The 16,518-nt window shown below is 36.8% G+C and overlaps 1 long non-coding RNA gene across 2 annotated transcripts; it reads right to left on the bottom strand.

Annotated features, from left to right (window-relative positions):
* On the bottom strand, positions 1-9,359 carry LOC120079637. Of its 2 annotated transcripts, none has more exons than XR_005482290.1 (5): positions 7,357-9,359; positions 5,899-7,225; positions 3,579-3,754; positions 3,402-3,490; positions 1-534 (listed from the first exon to the last, which is right to left on the bottom strand). It is a non-coding gene; the product is annotated as an uncharacterized LOC120079637 (long non-coding RNA). The 2 variants fall into 2 exon arrangements; XR_005482289.1 differs by having other exon boundaries at positions 1,199-3,490; positions 7,357-9,358.
* Positions 9,360-16,518: the final 7,159 nt, after the last annotated feature.

The following is a 16,518-nucleotide window of genomic DNA, read 5'->3' as shown; positions in this document are numbered from 1 at the left end:
TGTTGAGGGATAGAAATATGCACTAAACTTGGAATTCTCACATAATTACAAGTGGGTTCATCCAAAATTCCTTACACTAAAAACATAACCAGCAAAGAATACAGACCGCAAGGAAGTAATCAAGACTCGTCAATATGAGCTGACATACAATCTAAAACTAAGGAAATACTGAAAAGAACGGACAATCTCCTTCAATTGTAGAATGAAAAATGAGGTATAAGCCCCATCGAGAGCATTGCGGCGATGTAGTTCTATGGGTTGGGTGAGTTTCTGCAGTGCGCACACATCTGTTGGGACTTCAGACAACGTTGTGGTGCCACAAGGCAGTATTCGCGATGTTGTCCTATTTTTTTTTTCTTTTTTTTCCTTCTGGGTTTCACGCTTCTCCTAGTGCCACACGATGCTAGGACCTTTGGAGGTATTTTCCTCATTTTGAGTCCCTTGAAGCCTCAGATGCTTTGTTAAACTCCTAATAGTTCCAAATCATCCCCGAATGGTCCATAATACTCCAAAATGTATGTAGTACTCGAATTCCTACAAATATAGACATTTAAACTCACTAATCATTTTAAACGAACGAGAATCGAGACCCTAAGATAGCTCATTCAGGGAGCTATCAGACACCATCATATATAGTTAGACTTCATTTACAAGAAAAAAGGACTAGGAATAAAATTTTAACTTTTTATAATGAATAAATTATGGTTAAATTACAAATATGGTCTCTATGGTTTGGAGAAAGTTAGAATTTTGTCCATATGGTTTTAAAAGTTAGAATTTAGCCATTATGGTTTGATAAAACCTCATAAATGGTCCCTATAGTATAATAAAAATCCTCAAAAATAAATTTAGTTTTAACAAACTATAGAGACTAAACTCTAGTTACAAACTATAAGATGGAAATCCTTATTATCTCCCAACTAAATCAGTGACATAAAATAGAACAGAGAAACATAATTTTTTTTTTTTTGGTTTTTTTTTATGAGAAACATTTAATTGATTAATGAAATAGGGGAAACCCTAAAAGCCAAAAGGCAATTATAAGAAACATGTCTAGTTGGAGACTAGGTAAGATAAATTGAAATGATTAAAAGGGTGCTTATCTTTGCACCAATAAAAAGCAATAGATAGAACTGTAACTAGAAAACTATCAAAATATGAGAAAGAATGCTTGAACAGACAACAATTGTGCTCATACCAAAGGATCCAAAAAAATGCACGAGTAATTGCCATCCAAATCAATCGTTTAGTACCACCAAATGGATGTCCCAACAGAAGGAATGCCAAAATATCAAAGATATTGTTAGTTCCGATCAGAGACCAGCCAAAAGCATCCAAAACAATGTGCCGAAAACGAGAAGCAAAAGGGCAATGCACAAACAGGTGAGTAGGAGATTCCCCATCTCACCGACACATGATACACCAAGAAGGAGAAAGGGACATGTATGGACATATAAACGATCCACAGTACTGATAGCGCCAAGACTAAGCTCCCAAAGGAAGAGCTTAATCTTCTTAGGATAAAAATCTTTCCAACTAAGTAGAGGTCCTGGACAGTTTCAACCACTTCGACAAAATCATTTAATAGAAATTTGACAGAGAAAGACGGAGAAGAGTCCAAAGACCAGGACCATGAATCAGGAATAGGACGCAACTTGATTGATGATAAAATATGAGGCAAAGAAGCCCACTCATTAGTCTCCAGATCATTAAGATTATGACGAAGATCTAATTTCCAAGCTTCAAATTCAATGACTCAGACATTAGCCACCTTAAAATCAGGTTGAAAACGCAAGACGAAATAATCGAGGAAAAATATTACAGAGAATACCACAATCTAGCCAGGGATCTTTCTAGAAAGAGATAGAGGTACCATCACCAAGACAATTTCGAGTTCGAGAGGAAATCAATCCAAGAGTCTGTGAATTAAACTTCTAAGGAGAACGTGTGGATCCGCCTCGAACAGTAGAAGGCCAGAGATACAAAAGGGGGAGTAATGTTTAGCCACAATAAAACCTTGCAACAAAGCATTAGGCTCATGAAGAAAACACTAAATCCACTTTGCTAACAAAGCAGAATTATGCAACCGAAATTTCCAACACCCAAACCACCCATCAATCTAAGCCTCTGAATAGCCTCCCATTTGACATTATGCATACCACCATCTCCCTGAGATCCTTTCCCACAATAAATCAAGAATAAATTTTCCAGAATATTGATGACATCATGCGGGACATGAAAGAGAGGTAGGTAGTATGTAAGAATGTTGGATATATCCAGGCGGCCTCCCTTAGAGATGTAAGCATATTTCCAACTATGCAATTTGTGTTGAATCCATTTAACAATCGGTTGCCAAAAGTGAATAGAATGCGAGTCCCCCCTCTGAAAGCAAACCAAGATACGTAGAAGGCCAAATACCAAGCTTATAGCCAAAGGTATTCAACAACCATGTCAAATCAGCATCATTGATATGTATCCCCAAAATTTCACTCTTTGAAAAATTAATAGCCAGACCGGAAGCCCTTTCAAAAATTCAAACCACATCAAAGAGATGTTATAAAGCAACACAATCAGCAGTGGAAAAAAGCAATGTATCATAAGCAAATTGCAATTGATTCAAAATAAAAGATGATCTACCAATAAAGTGAGTAGTAAGGAGGCCCAACGAAGAGCTATAATTCATAACGCGACTCAAACAATTAGCAACAAGAACAAATAAGAATGGTGAAAGAGGATCCCCTGTCGAATTCCACGGGATGGGATGATCTTACCCCTAAGTCGTCCATTGATGATAATCGAAAAATTTGCACTAGAAATACAACCATATATCCAAGATGGCCAAATAGGACCAAAACCTTTAATCTATAAAATAGCATCCAAAAAATACCAGTCAACAATGTCAAAAGCCTTTGCAAGATCTAGTTTAAGAACTACCCTAACTTTATCATTCTGAAACCAGTCATCAACCAACTCATTCGCCAAAAAAGATGTTGTCTATTAGCCACAAAAGCCAATTGATTAATAATAATGGTGGACGGAAGGATATTCTTCAAATGGTTTGATAAAACTCTGGCTAAGATCTTATATGCGCATGGAATAAGACTAATAGGTCGATAATCAGATACCAATTTTGAATCAATTTTCTTCGGAATAAGGTAAATGAAGGTCCCATTAAGCGAAGCATTAATAATACTAGAGTTAAAAATATCATTTGTCATATACATAATGTCACCTTTAAGAATAGGCCATAACGATTTAAAGAACTTCACAGTATATCCATCAAGATCAGGAGATTTACTAGAACCCAAAGAGGAGATAGCCCTGTGTACCTCTTTCTCAGTGAGCTAGACCACAAAAAATAAAAAGTGTCATAAGAAAATAATGTTAATCCTTGAGCATACCTTAGTCACCACGCCATCTTCATCAGAATCGTCAGCGTCTTCTAAAACAGTTGCTAAATGTTTAACCATTTCTTTTCCCGTGTTAGTACCTTATATTGTCACATATTTGTAATAAAAGAAAATATTTATTAATATATTAAATGCTAAAAAGAGGCAAAACAAAATAAAAAAACTAACCTGTTAAATCTTCGGTTGCAATCCAATTTTGAGCGCACATTAAAGCCTCTATCGTCTTTGGATGAAGTTTGTTATGATGTGGGCTTACAATCCTACCACAGGTACTCAGATAACGGAATGGCTAATATGTCTTTTGCAATTTCTTGTAAAATGGGATACTTGACACCATTCAATTTCTACAAACTCAAAATGTCAAAATCAGATGATCGAGGTAAGGCAGGTTCATCCAAATATGCATCAAATTGTTGCTTCTTATTCATATCATTAGAATTTGATACAAACAAGTCATAATCATTAAAATCATCAAATTCTATATTCTGTGATGTTCCATCTAAATTTTTAGAGCGATATTCATTACCTTCACCTTCATGCTTCAGCTGATATTCTGTTTCCAAATTTGAACAATTTTTTTTAATCCTTTCCACCTCAAGAAAAAAACTATCTCATAAATTCTAGAGAAGTAAAACTCAATCAACTTCAATTTGTAACGTGGATCTAAAACTGTAGCTATGACCATTACCTCATGAATTTTCTTTTAATACCTATCAAACTTTGAAATCATATTTGAAGTTATGTCTCTTATCTCTTGAATGCCAGAATTCGTCCATTCAGAAATAACCAATTTCAATTTACAGTAGGATATTTGGATCCAAAAAATATTTCAGTCACATGATGAAATATTTTCAGTTTCTTACATATCTCTTTTGCTAATACCCAATCTTGATCCAAAGGCAAACACTTATACTTTAGTTCTCGTTGTTTTAATTGATAAAAAACAGCCTTGTACTTCAATATAGTGGCTAACATAAAATATGTAGAATTCCACCTAGTACAACAATCAAGACTCAACATCTGACCATCCTAAACATTCAACTGACGAGCAGTTTCCTCAAATTTCTCATTCTTTTTTTTGTGTATGCACCCAAAAAGACACACTACTACGTACTCTTTCGATCCCATCTCCTACCACTGCCAACCTATCTTTCACAATTAAGTTCAGAATATGAGCACAATACCGCATATGAAATAAACTCCCATCCAATATTAAGTTTCCACACAAACTATCAACAAGCATATTAATCATGGAGTCATTTGTATTACAATTATCTACAGTTATAGATGACAATTTTCAATCAATATTCCAGTCTAACAGACATTCCATTACATCTTAATGAAGCATCTCAAAAGTGTGTGGAGAAGGGACATATATAAACCTGATTATTTTGTTTTGCAAAACTCAACTATCACCAACAAAATGTGACAGCCATATAATCTTCTGTTTGGTGGTTGGAAGTCTACATGTCCGTTGTAAGGGCAATTTTTCCTTTGATCTCATTCAACAATGTCATGATTTTCAACTTTTCAGTCTCATAAATTTTCAAAATCTCCTTCTTTATCGTGTTTCTTGATACCATCTTAAATAATGTTTGGATGACATTACAAAATTCCCTAAAATCTTCATGCTCAACTATTGAGAGAGGATATCTATGTTTTATTATCATCCTAGCTAATACTTTTTTTGCAGCTTCTTGATCGAAATTATATAAACTCTATGTATTGTTCTTCTCTCTGTTGGGATTCAATAGGGATTGTCGTATGTCCTTTTGTCCTTTATATGAGCATATCTTAATATGGTCATGCAAATGTTTGGTTCTATTTTTACTTTCACCTTCTAATTTTTGTTTGCAATAATTACAAACTGCCTTGTCACTCCATCTATTTTTTGTTTCTTAAAATGGTTCCAAACAACCGATGTCAATCTTCTCTTTAAAGATCCTTTCTCAATATCCTCACCAAGAATAATACAATTATCAACATTCAAATTATCATCATTCGAGGAGCATGGAGTTAAATTTGGGGTTGAATCTGGGGTTGGACTTGGAATTGGACTTGGAGAATCTTTATTTGAAGAAGGTGATGAAGACATTGTTTTCAACCTACCAAAGATTTAATTAAAAAAAACTCTCTTTAGACTTGGACTTAATTTTCAAAGCATACAACCTACCAAAGATTTTAACCTAAAATTAAAAAATTCAAACATACACAAAGACTCAAAGTATTTTCAAATGTATTCAACCACAAAATCAAAAGCATTCAAACATACTTTTCAAACATATTCAAGCCTAAAATTCAAAGTATTCAAACATACACAAACACTAATTTTTATAAAATTTTTACTGGCTTGAACGGCAACAGATCTCAGACGGCAGCAGCTTGAACAGACAGATTAAGACAGCAGCACAAGTCTCTATTTTTCAAATGAAAAACAAAACAACACAATCAAAATATTTTTCAAACTAATATCATGTATTAGCATTACCTTTCCAGATCTCCTCTCTCGGAAGTTGAATGGCGAGCTTGGCAGCGACTCCAACTCGAACGGACGCCTGAAAGGTCTTCATGAACTCAAACTCGAACTGAACGAATTTGGAATAACTCGAACTCGGAAGAACGAACTCGAAATCGAATGGACGAACGCTTGAATGAACTTGAAGTCGAACTCGAACGGACGCCTGAACTTCACGGTCACGAACGGACGCTTGAACTTCACACTCACGAACGGACTGAATGAAGTCGAATGCAGACAGACGAACTCGAAATCAAACGGACCAATGCTCACGACAGATGGCAGGCGCTGAGACGCACGCTCATCCAACGCACCGAACGACAAGTTGGCAACACAATGTTTGTGTTTTCAAAATTTAGGGTTTTTTTTTCTTTTAATTTTTTAAATTTGAACTTGATTTTTGGCTTAGATTTAGAATTTATATATTGAATATTGGACTCACAACACTATCTATAAATTATAAACATACATATAAATAAATTATTTTATATATTATAAATATATATTTATAAAATATTAAAAATATAAATATATCAAATGGGGTTGGGGATTAATTGAGGTCCGGGATACCATCTCCGTCCCCACCCCGTCCTCGGATGGGGCTCCGAAAAATTTTCCCGGTTTGACCCCATCCCTAGTGAAGAGCAATCAAGGAATTCAATCTCAATATCATTGGCCATTACAAGACTATGACCATCTCGGGAGAGAATTTTAGTGACCGAGCTCTTACGTTTATGAGCAACAACAATACGATGGAAAAAATGAGTATTTTCGTCACCTTCATGAAGCCATTTAAGCTTACACCTCTGCCACTGCCACCAATAAATATGTTCCTATTCAGTTAAACATTCAATTTGTTCTCAAAGAGGGCGATGAAAAGAGATCTATTCATTAGTAAGCGGTCTATCATCTTCCAATTTATCAAGTTGACTGAGTTGGGATATAAGAGATGGGAGCTTCATTGCAATGCTATCTTGGTTTTGTCTCTAGGTAATCTAGAGATGGGGTTTCTGTTCCACCAATCCTCAACCAAGGGCCGAAACTTGTCATGGTAAGTATCAATACTCAAAAGCCTGTGCAGTATAGAAAGATAAAAAGGACTGCCATAGCTTGACCGAGTAAAATTCCCATTTGTCAGAGGTAGATCATGTGACTGATAATTAGAGATCCAACTATTAAAAGCCCACATACTAGAAGATATGTAATGGTCATGAGGTTTTTCCCAAGACCATCGGGTCACATTAAAATCACCACCAACAATCCACCTGTCACCACCCAAGCCAGCAAGATAATCAAGCTCCTGCCAATAATTTGAATGATAAATATTATCCGAGGGTCCGTCAGTGAGAGAAATGTGAACAGACATGAAATAATTGCCCGTGATTAGCTCATCAATCGCATAATCAGGAGCACACCGAAGAATTAAAATACCTCCTGATGAGTCAGTGATATCAAGAGCAGCCCAACCAATGAAAAAAGAACTCCAGATGGACTTAATCATAAAAAAATCCACATCAGAACAATCTTAGGGTTTCAAGCCCCAAACATTCCATGATATAATTTTCGTTGATCAATATCTGTGCCCTCCATAATGGCCAAGGTGGTCGATTTGTCATAATGTATTGAGGAATGGAGATTTTGGAGCTCGCTTTGTAGTTTATTTCGTTTCTCAGCGGTAGATTTTGATGGTTGTTCAAGTCCTCCGACGGTGGGGGAAGACTGGATAATGGTCGTTGGTGGGACTGATCAGGATTGTCTCCGAAAACACCAGGGTCCAATGGGTAAGAATTGAAGTCTTTATTTGGTGAAAGTGGGCTGGTTAAATAGGCTTCGCGCTTCAGTTTCTGAACCCATATTGGGTAAGTTTAAGCTTTGTGGATTAGTAAATAATTTATTTCCATCTGTAAGGGTGGTGGGTCGATCTTGGAAAGTCACGGCTGTGATGATGGGGAATTGGTGGGCCCATTGATTAAAATTGGGAAAGTTAAAGGGGGAGGATGATGTGGCAGCCAAATTGTTTGAAATGAGGGGTTGGTGGGCCAACTGATTTGGTATACTTAATTTAGAGGAGAGATACTTCTAGTTATTTTGCTCCACCAATTTTGGAGTGATAGAAGATGGCTGCGAAGATGGAAATTGAGAGGAACCGACAATTACATTTATGGAAATGGCTGGAGATTTACATTTATTTGAAAATTGCGGCAATAATGATTCCTTGATTTTCAAAGATTCAGTGGGCAGATTTTCAGGCCGATGGCTATGGCGTCTTCCAGCGTCGGTACCCGTGATCTGAATTGTCCATGGAATTCCAGCAAGGTCGACAAGCAGGGTAAGACAATTAGGGATGAAACTTACCTCATTTGATTGGACCTTCACCTTTGCCACCAAAAAATTTATTCCCCTGTTCGTCTAGTACGAGTTTTGTCGCTCCAAGAATAGGAGGTAAGTTGAAAATCTCAATCCATCCACAATAGGAGGGAGTCGAGAAACTTTGGAAGGATGAAAAAATTTCAGTCCCCTGGAATTTAACTCTAAAAATCCCAAACGTTTGGCTATCAGTGAGTTCACAGAGTTTAGATGAGATTTGCTGGTCATAGACATGGCAAGGCCTTATCCGGTAAGAAGGGATTGATAAAGCAATGAATCGAGAGGCTTGTTTGTATGGAAGCACAAATTTCTGTCCATCAATCATGGTAATGTGACCTCTGTATCACCACCATCGCAGCCCAGTCAAGTTGAGGAAAACAGAGATCATTGATGGCATAAATAGGGCAGAACTTCAACTCGTTCGAGGCTTGAAGTATGAAGGGTTTTTCCAAGGGCTGTCCATGAATCACAGCACGATAAGAGGTTGTTAAATAGAGTAAGCTTCCAATGATGCTTTTGTATAGGCTTTCATCGACTTGAGCTCCACTTCAGTCTTTTGACATTTTTGCATTAGTTGGAGCTGGAGTTCTTTTGACACTAGCACTTTCCAAGCCGAACTTCTTCATTAAACTCTTGGCATATTTACTTTGGTAGAAGGATTCCCTCATTTAGTTGCTTTATTTGAAATCTCATAAAATAGGGTAGTTCTCCTACCATGCTCATATCGTATTCTTTCTACATTTGTCTCACAAAGAACTCGACCATCTTCTGTGGCATCCCTCTGAAAACAATATCGTCAACATAAATTTGAATAACCACAAAATTCTCATGAGATTTTTTTACAAAGAGAGTCTTATCATCTCTTCCACAACTGTACACGATGTTGATAAGAAACTCGGTTAACCGTTCATACCAGGCTCTGTGTGCCTGTTTAAGGCCATAAAGAACCTTGTTGAGTCTATATACATGGTCAGGATGTGTAGGATCCACAAATCCTTTGGGTTAAGCAATGTATGTGGGGATTGGTATCCTAAATCTCTTGTAATCTCGTAGTTTGTAAACTTTGTATAAACATATTGTTGTTAATAAAATAAGTGTTATTTTATAAGCATATACTCAATCCAATAAACTAAGATCTAGGGTTATTTCATGTAACTTAAACAAGTATGTAGAGACATACAAATGGATCTTGTTTAAATAATAACCTAAACGGTCAGTAGTAGATGGATAAGGCTGTGTATCTTATCCTAATGACACTACGAATATGACCTGCTTTGTAGGTGTTACAAATTTTGTAAATTGCTATAAATGATCTAATCCTGATCATTCATGTGGAGACGTGTGAGCGGGGGTATCATATACAAAGAGTTTGTATAAAATCGAACCATGAAATGATTAGTCTCTTTATATAACGCCATTAATAATAGAAACTTATTTTTCACTAGGATGACCATAGGTGACATGACCTAAATCTTGAATGAGTTGTGAACTCCTGCTCATGAAGGCAGTTCTTTGATTTGTATGGGTGAGAGTGACCAGATTGCCAACTCAATAAGTCTACCATTTTAGGGATTCGTCTGGCTGGGGAGCTGGGAACATAGCTACACGAGACAGAATTCCCTCCTTCCCCGATGTAGGGGCAAGTAGATAAATTGCTCCTTTAAGGGCTGATTCCGGGTCTTGAACACAGTGGCCACACCCTCTCCTGGCCCGAGAGGGACTTGATCATAGTTGGACTATGACTTATTGTTCATTAGAGAGATTAGTGATACTTAAGAAGTTAGATGTAACTACAGGGGCAAAACGATAATTTTAGCCCAGCTATACTTACGAGCAATTTATGAAGGGTCATCACACTATTGATTGGTTATATCCAATGGACACAAAAATTTATCTGTAGTATGAAGACTGCAGCTGTCGGTTTTGATAGCTTGTAGAAATACAAGCTATTATAGCATTTTACTTAGAATTATGAGGGTTGATGGGCAGAATATAGTTGATATTGATAAGAATTCATGTGGCAAAATGAGTTTGCGTCGATCAACACTAAAAATTCCCGCTAACCCTATATCATGTGTTATCTTGCATCAAAATATCTATTTTTGTAGTTCTCGTAGGAATCGATTCCATGCGTTGTTCCTAGTGTTGGGGTTGATGCCATAAATCTCGTAGGATCTTATATTTTATAAACACTTGTATGAACAAATTTTTCGCGATTTATAATATATGATATTTTATTCACTTCAATCTATGAAATATGAGATATTTTAGTTGCATTAACCACAAACCAATAAACTAAGATCCATGGTTATTGTTGTAACTTAAACATGTATGTGGAGACATACAAGTGGATCGTGTTTTAAGTGATAACCTAAATGGTCTAGTATATGGATAAGGAGGGATATCTTATCCTGATGACACCACGAGTGTGACCCATTCTATAGGTGTTATAAATGTTGTAAAGTGCTACAAATGATATGATCCTGATCATTCATGTATTAGACATGCGAGCAGGGATATTCTATACAAAGGAGTTTGTATAAGACCGGAACACGAAATGTTTAGTCTCGTTATATAACGTCGTTCATAATTGAGACTTTCATTTCACAAGGATGACCATAGGTAACATGACCTTAATCCTGAGTGAGTTGTGAACGTCTATAAGTTGTGAACGCCTGATTGGACGCAACCATTTGCATTGATGTGCGATGCTAGTGGGTATGTTGTGGGCGCAGTTTTGAGTCAGCGCAAGGACAAGGTTTTGCATCCTATCTACTATGCGAGTAAAACGTTGAATGATGCGCAGGAGAATTATACAACCACAGAAAAGGAAATGCTCGCAATGGTATTTGCACTGGAGAAATTCCGACAGTACTTAATCGGAACAAACGTTGTGGTGTATACTGATCACTCTGTAATCAAATATCTGATGACAAAGAAGGATGCAAAACCGAGACTGATACGGTGGGTGTTGCTTCTGCAAGAGTTTGACCTAGAAATCAAGGACCGGAAGGGCCCCGACAACCAAGTCGCTAATCATCTGTCAAGATTGGAAAATTGCTAAGTTCAAGAGAAAGAAAGAGATATTGAAGAAAGATTCCCCGATGAGCTGCTGATGTCGATAGGCATTAATGTTCCCTGGTATGCGGACATTGAGAACTTCATCGTTTGCAGCCAAGTACCAGAGGACCATACTTACCAGTAGAAGAAGAAGTTGAGACATGACATCAAATTTTATTTTTGGGACGAACCATTCCTATATCGACTTGGACCTGATCACATTTTACATCGATGCATTCCTGAGCATGAAGTCAAGCATATTCTGGAGCTTTATTATGAGTCCCATTACGGAGGACACTTTGGGGGGGCAGCAGACCGCCGCAAAGATCCTACAGAGTGGCTATTTCTGGCCAACACTGTTTAAGGATGCCCATGCCCACGTTGTTCAGTACGATAGATGCTAGAGAATGGGGAATATGTCTAAAAGAAATGAAATGCCTTTGATGTCAATCTTGGAGGTCGAATTATTTGATGTATGGGGAATCAACTTTATGGGCCCATTTCCACCGTCAGAAAGTCATCACTACATCATTGTCGTGGTTGATTACATATCGAAGTGGGTTGAGGCCATCGCATGTGCCAAAAATGATGCGGCCACAGCGGCGAAGTTTCTCAAGAAGAATATCTTTGCTCGATATGGAACGCCACGGGCCTTAATCAGCGATGAGGGCTCACTTTTCATCAACTGCATAATCACCAACTTGTTGACTAAATTTAACGTCAGCCATAGAGTTGCAACTGCTTATCACCCACAGACTAATGGGTAGGCAGAGATTTCTAACCGAGAGATCAAAACTATCTTGGAGAAGGTAGTCAGTACCTCCAGGAAGGATTGGTCACCCAAGCTCGACGAAGCACTGTGGGCATACAGGACTTCCTACAAAACTCCAATTGGTATGTCCACATATGTCCTGGTCTTCGAAAAAGCTTATCATCTGCCTCTCGAGTTGGAACACAAGGCGATGTGGGCATGCAAAAAGCTGAACTTTGATCTAGCAAGTGCGAGGAAAGTCCGAAAATTGCAACTGAACCAGCTGATCGAATGGCAAAAGGACGCCTACAAAAATGCCAAGATCTATAAGGAGAGAACTAAGAAGTGGCATGAAGACCGCATAAACAACCGAACATTCGTCAAAGGTCAACAGGTACTATTGTTTAACGCACGGTTATGATTGTTTCTAGGGAAGTTGAAGTCCTGCTGGTCTGGGCCATTCTGAATCAAGACTATCTTTCCCCACGGCGCAGTGGAACTGACAACTGAAGACGGAAACAACGCATTNTGAAGTCCTGCTGGTCTGGGCCATTCTGAATCAAGACTATCTTTCCCCACGGCGCAGTGGAACTGACAACTGAAGACGGAAACAACGCATTTAAAGTCAATGGTCAACGGATTAAGCCTTACTACGGGGGTGACGTGGATCGACACATGGATACCATTGACTTGGGCAAGAAGGATTAATCGCTTGTGGGGGGATGCTATTGTGGTAATTCTGAAAACTTCTTCCAATCAGCATCCTTATCTCTATGTTTAATTGCTTTCTTTACTGCTTCCTAAATTGCGTTATTTACTGCTTATTAGAATTAGCCTTTAATGCTTTCTGTATTTTCCTTCAATTTAATTCATTAGTGTCTTTCCATGTCATGTTAATTCCTTTAATTCATATGCATTAGTAGCGATGTTCTTAGAATTTTTGTGAATGATTGGATGAAACGTTGAACACCGCAAAGTCTTTTCAACTTGCGTCGTTGATGAATTAAAAAGATAAAATAAAAATTGGTATGTAACGCGATGATGGGTGCATTCCTTGATAACAGGTACACTTTACGTCCATTACACCCAAATGCATCGCGTTGAGGGGTGTGTTGTGCTCGTATGTGTTCTTAGCCCATCCTTAGCAAAAATGCACTATGTTGAGGAAGTGTTGCACTGGTAGAAATACCGTGCGCTCGTCCTCCAGAAACGCATTGAGTTAAGGAGTGTGTTGTGAGAATACATGCGTTGTTGCCCGTCCTCAGCAAAAATGTATTTGCGTTAATGGAAGTGCGGTGCAATTTTTAATTGGGCACCCGCCTGAATCAAATTCAAATAACTGCAATTCATTATTTTTCTTGGTTTATCTAAATTCTTTGATTCTTTGTTCGTACATGCAAAAAAAAAATTTGTATTGCATTAATTGTAATTCCTTGTATACTTAGTTAATTTTCAATACAATTAAGTAACAATTCTATCCATATGCCTTAGTCTCTTCTTTATCATCCTTTATCAATTTTTCGATATTCTTGATCTTTTGTTTTGTGTTATTCATTGCGTTGCCATGATGTATAATATGCATACACTTAGTAACATTTCCACACTTTGTATTTTCTGACTAACACTTAGTTAATTCGTAGCTATAGCAAACTTTACCTTTTATCCTTCAAAATTCTGCTCAAACCTTCTTTTTGAAATTTTGTCTAAGTGTTTGTCTATTCTGTCCAAACAACGCAATGAGGACCTTGCGCATCTCTAAATTTGAGGGTGGGGAAGGTCTGAGTAGATGAGATCAAGTGATGCGATCATTAAGAAAAATGCGTTCATCATTTCGAAAAAAAATAATAATTTCATATAAACTCCAATGTTAGCGCAAAGGAAACCTAAAAAACAATCTCAACCTGATAAGAGTTAAGTTGTGAAAGGAGCCTGCTCGTAGTTGGATGTTCGCATGACACCCGTGGGAGCAAGCCGAAACGAAGGTGAGTTTCCAAGAACAACGCAATATGAAAAGAGAAAAATGAGAACGAAAAATAAAAGAAACAAGAGACAACTCCTCTGAAATTCATGAGTTAAAGTTGAGATTGGCACTCAACCGTAGTTGGATGTTCGCATGACACCTGTGGGAACAAGCCAAAACGAAGGGTGTCACCATGATCAACAGTCTCTAATAAATGACGCAAAGTTTGACCACCACATCCAGACGCATCAATTTGTTTTGACAAGAAAAGGTAAACATTCTTTTTAAAAAAACTAGAAAAGCATTTTTAAGCAGAAATTTGTAGTATAGAAGAATAAAGTAGGGCTTTGTTATGAATTTTCAAGGATAGAAAGAAATTACGATGTTAAGTAATGTGCCTAGGTGGAGCATTCAGAGCAACCAATCGACGCAAAATTTAGGATGGGAATTGAGCAATATTGCCTTAGTAGAAGATATGCTTGAGGACAAGTATATATCTAAATTTGGGGGTGTAATAACTTGTAGAAATACAATTTATTTATACTGTTTTTATTTAAATATTGCGGCCAAAAGAAAGGAAAGTTGCATCAATTGTATAGAAATTAGCTAAGAATTGCAAGAATTATAAATTATCGTCAATACACCCATTGACACCATTGCGATGGTAGAAAAGAATATTTCAAGTCTGTTTTGCAGGAAATCAAGTTATCGTATGCGTTCATGGGTCAAGATAAAAAGAACAATGCATCTACGTCGCATTGCGCCCATCATTCAGGAATGAATAGACGATCAACACAATGATGGCGCATGCGACAATCGATCAAGAGCTAAGCGATCAACGCAATCTCAACCGCATGCGGTAATAAAAAATAACACCGCATGCGGGCAAACAATCGAAGATGTAAAGAGCAATGCAATTGCGGAGGATTCTGACGCATGTACAGCTAATCGTTGTGCATTTCTGAAGGGATTGATTGCGTAACAGAAGAAATATTCACTCCACCATTTCTTGAACTGCCTTAACAATACAGTGGGGTCCACAAGTCAGAGAGTCAAAGCTGAGCCTATAAATAGCTCCGGCCATTCCACTGAGAAGATATACTTGGTACGGGCATATTTTGATATTTGTATATTGAGAGAGAGACTGGTCTGAAGAGCCTGATCGGAGAAGATCCGGGAAGATTTAAGAGACAAGGCTGAAAGGTGAGTCTCAGGGCAAATCCTTTCAATCCCCGCTGTTGAAGATCTGTACCAAGGTCACTTCTACCGGACGAGCAAGCCTAAGAGGGAAGCTCTTCTCTTCATCCATTCCGCCGACAAGCAAATCCACCATCCAGATCTGTGTCAAGACGACACTCTTCTGTATTTGTTTCTTATTGGATCGATATGAAAACCCTAGGGGGGGTGAATAGGGTTTAATTAAACCTTTTTTTTTTCTAAATTAACCCCATTAAACTAATTAATACACTTTTTAAAAATAATAAGAAAAATTCAATTTATACAACAAATAAGATGACAAAAAGTGTGATAATTCAATTCTATCAAATTTTAGCAAATAAATAAGAACAAACTAAAACATACAATACATTGCTTAAATTAATTGCAAAAATAAAAAGGAAAGAGTTAGAGAAGAAGACACCGTAATTTTTATAGTGGTTCGGTCAAACTCGACCTACTCCACTCCCCAAGCACCTATTGGGAATTTGAATAAAATCTTTCCGACTCTTTCCATGGATTAAAGCCCAACCGTTACACCACCGCTTCTTTTATGGGTTCAAGAGCAAACTCGATCCTTTCCACAGTTTAGGATCAAATCGTTACAAATGTTGGAATTTTTGAAGAACACAATACAACTCTCACTATAGTGGATTTACAAGTTTAAGCACTCAACAAATTTATCCTCACAATACAATAATACTATCTCAAGAATAAGATGAAAAAAAAAATTGGGAGCTTAGAGAGAGCAACAATGGAAACTTTTGAGTTTTGGAAGATTATAAAATGTAAAATTTGTTAGTACAAATTTGGAGAGGAAGATGATTTATATAGAGATGGAAATTTTTTTTAGAAACCTCAATTAATTTGGACCATTGGATTTTGGAAAAGAATGGTGGAGATTTTAATCTACACTAGTCATTAGATACAAACAAAATATAATATTAAATTCCTTTTCTTTTGAAATTTATTTTCTTTTTAAAATTAATCCAAAAAAAAAAAAAAAAAATACCATGTGTAAAAAAAATTAGCCGTTAGACACAAACATAAAATAATATTAAATTTATTTTTCTTTTAATTCATTTTCTTTTTAAATTGATTATTTTTAAAGTCAATTCAAAAATAAAAAAACATACTATGTGTAAAAAACTAACCGTTAGACACAAACATAAAATAATATTAAATTTATTTTCCTTTTAAATTTCTTTTAAATTTTATTTTTTTTAAATCAATCCAAAAA

This window comes from Benincasa hispida, chromosome 6 (assembly GCF_009727055.1).
Source record: "Benincasa hispida cultivar B227 chromosome 6, ASM972705v1, whole genome shotgun sequence".
Classification (NCBI taxonomy): domain Eukaryota; kingdom Viridiplantae; phylum Streptophyta; class Magnoliopsida; order Cucurbitales; family Cucurbitaceae; genus Benincasa; species Benincasa hispida.
The sequence above is the reverse complement of the archived record's forward strand: the minus strand, read 5'-3'. Positions and strand labels throughout refer to the sequence as shown.